Source organism: Euprymna scolopes, chromosome 33 (genome assembly GCF_053919585.1).
Source record: "Euprymna scolopes isolate OS-2025 chromosome 33, ASM5391958v1, whole genome shotgun sequence".
In the NCBI taxonomy this organism is placed as follows: domain Eukaryota; kingdom Metazoa; phylum Mollusca; class Cephalopoda; order Sepiida; family Sepiolidae; genus Euprymna; species Euprymna scolopes.
The window spans coordinates 35,873,485-35,876,614 of record NC_136514.1 but is presented as its reverse complement, the minus strand read 5'-3'; the positions used below and the strand labels follow the sequence as shown (position 1 = coordinate 35,876,614).

Below are 3,130 nucleotides of genomic sequence, written 5' to 3'. Positions count from 1 at the left end.
GTCTCCCTACTGATATATATATATATATATATATATATATATATATATATATATATATATATATATATCACGGTAACATTTATTATGTGGGTTTCTACCACCATTTTTTTAAATTTCTTATTTTGAAGTCTTTGTCGAGTCTTTAAAGACATCACGGCTACTTTTCTTTTTCTTCCGTTAATGCTTAATATTTCTTTTTTGACAACGTTTTCGTACCTCTGTGGATTGTAATACCAACCTTTGGCTTCTTCGGAGTAATTTTAGAGCATTAAGGGGAATAATATAAGCACAACCTTCCAATTCGGAAATTTTTAATATTTTGGATTTGGGAAAAATAACAGTTAAGAAACTTCCCCATTCTTTAAAGCTTTTAAATTGAAGTCTTACAGTTGAAGTCTAAGATCCTATCCACAACAACTTGTTACGGGACGGTAAAACTTAATGATAACGATTCAGCAGAGCTTTGCTTTGTTTGTCTTTTAAATTGCATATGATGGCCCTATAATAATTATAATTATTATAGGATCCCGATATTGATGGGTAAGAGTCTATGTTTTCGACCAAGTTTTTTTTCCTCTTGGCTCTAAAGTCATCTGTGTCTAGGCCACTTTTTCCCTGTTAGCTGAGATATGGCTTTGGTCCTGTGCAGTTCTAGGAGGTTCACTCTCCCAGGGTTTACATTTTCCCTTACAGAAAAGAATTTTTTTTTTATTGCTAATCGCCGGAGCCGTCCCTCCTGGGGAATGCCAAAAGGGCTTCCTAAGCATATATTTTTTTGCAGATCAAAGTGTTCTTCCTCTAGAGTGCTGGTTCTTCAAATCCTGTTTGTGTCACATCATCCCGTTGTCGAAGGGATATAAACATGTTTCGTGTCGCTATATGCTTATATCAGTTTGTTGGTTCCATTGTTCGATTCTCGTTAAATTTTTATCATGCTCAAGGTGGACTTTGAAAACCACACGTGAGACTTCAATTTATGAGCATTAGTGAATGATTTCATGACGGTATAACATATACTACATCACCGTCCCTAAAGGGAAAAAGTAATGCCTGGGAGAATGGTCTCATGACAATATAACAGATACTACATTAGACCCTCTAAACTGAGCATTAAAACATAGTACAATAATAAAATTAATAGTATTAGTATAGTTCGGCTTCAGATAGGCAGATACCAAATCTCCGTTTTTAATAGAAATACAAGTTAAATGAAGCAATAGTATAGTTTCGGCTTCAGACAAACAGGTATCAAATTTCCATATGTTATAGATATTTCAGTCCTTATATTATTCAGCGTTCTTCAGGCACTATTTTTCATAGTCAATAAGTTTTTTAAAATTCATGTTAGTCATTTGACCATTCATTCCGATTGCTGATATATCCCAGTTGAGCTTTTGATCTAAACAATCAATCCAGCAAAACTGGATCATTTCGGTGGCCTTTTATCTGGCGGGCTAGGAGATCCACTCTCTCATGCCTTTGCTTCCCATCTTTCGGATGGATTAAGTTTATTACTTACTGCCTGAGGCTCCCTAACCAGGGAATGCCAACAGGCCAGAGTACTCCTCCTTTACGGGTGCTGGCTTGACTCTCCCCATCTTACGACCTTGTGTCACATCTTCCTACGGCGAGGGGGAAAGTAAATAATAGCTTCTTGGAAATTAAGAACATATCTATGCCTAAACCTAAATGTAGATTCCATGAACAAAGCTTCTTTCTTACGCCTATCGAACTCTCTTCCGTTGGCCTGCTTTTCAGCTGACTACAATCTGATTGTCTTCAAGTCCAACGTAAACAAGTTCTTGATGAACCGTCCCCCTAAGTATTCCAATTTACAAAATTTTCACTACTTATGCTTACTGTGCTATAATCACATTGACTAATGTATACCCATTAATCTTTATCCTCGAGTGGCCTCCGGGCCTTGATAAGTGGTGACTTCTGTGCAAAAAAAGAAAAGAAAAAAAAGAACCTTTTATTTAATCTATTTGTGTGAATTGCCATCTTGTTTTTTATTTATTTATTTATTTATTTTTTATTTAGATATTTTTGTATCAATTAATTTTGAAGAAGGCCGGTGAAGGTAACAGCCGGCTGAAATGCTACGAAAATGACAACAATCAAGATTAGAATGACGAAAAATATAAATGATTTTTTTATTCTGTATTTGTGTTTGTTTGTTTGTTTCAGATAAAAAGGCTGCCCTTTTCAGTGTCGGCTGGAATGACGGACTATTCACATCTTTTTCAAGACAAGAAAAAAAAAAGCTTTGAAATAAACATTCAAAGAATAATATTTTTCTGTTTTTTTTTTCTTTTTCTTTATTTTGAGCATACGGATGTCTTGCTCAGTGCGTAATGCCAAGGGTTAGGACAACAGCATATTCTTTTTCATTTTTTTTGACTCTCGAGTATGTATTTGTTGATATATACGCTTTTATATAGAGTAATGTGACTCTCAGTTGATTAACTATGTCTGTGTCGGATATATACTCGAGAGTCAAAACAATGAAAAGAATATGCTGTTGTCATAGCCCTAGTAATGTCTCTGGCCCACTTCTGTTTGCAGTAGAGCAACGAAACTTGGCACAGTTATTAGTGTTTCTCTCTATAGGAAACGCCCATTGTTTAGCACAGTTTTGAAGTCCATTTTTTTGTAGAACATCCCAGGTTGGTTCTCCAACCACGACATGACTCTGAAAATCAAGGCTGCATCACGTGGCAACACTTTCATTTAAAAAGTGTGAAGTATAATATAGTCGTATCCTTTGCCAGGTAATTTGTCATCACGACTTTGTCCTGGTCTCACAAAACTTTGAGCACGAGTTTGCCAGCAGGGGGCTGCACCCATTATCTTCTTTAGTGCTTCAAGTGCTTGTAGGGCATTGATTGGCCTTTGGTTTCTGGGCCATAGTGATAGACCCAGGTTTCATCCTGTGCAATGTTCTTCATGGTAGGGAGTAGGAAGCAGAGAGGGAATTCCAAAGCTTACCAAAGCTATTAGAGTAGAAGGCGTTCCAGCATCTATCACTATGGTTCAGGAATAAAAGCCCAGTAATGCAGTGGAAGCACTTGGACTCATCATCATTTTCATAAGTGGTGAATCCTTTGTAAAAAAAAAAAAAAAAAAA

At 36.2% G+C, this 3,130-nt stretch overlaps 1 protein-coding gene across 2 annotated transcripts in view; it reads left to right on the top strand.

Annotated features, from left to right (window-relative positions):
• The window catches only part of LOC145258189 (U24-ctenitoxin-Pn1a-like), a 112,981-nt gene extending 110,688 nt beyond the window's left edge, over window positions 1–2,293 (top strand). For both annotated transcript variants that reach the window (XM_080116077.1, XM_080116076.1), the window contains one exon: window positions 2,191–2,293. The gene's annotated coding sequence lies outside the window, so the exon portion shown is untranslated. The remainder of the gene's footprint in view (window positions 1–2,190) is intronic.
• Window positions 2,294–3,130: the final 837 nt, after the last annotated feature.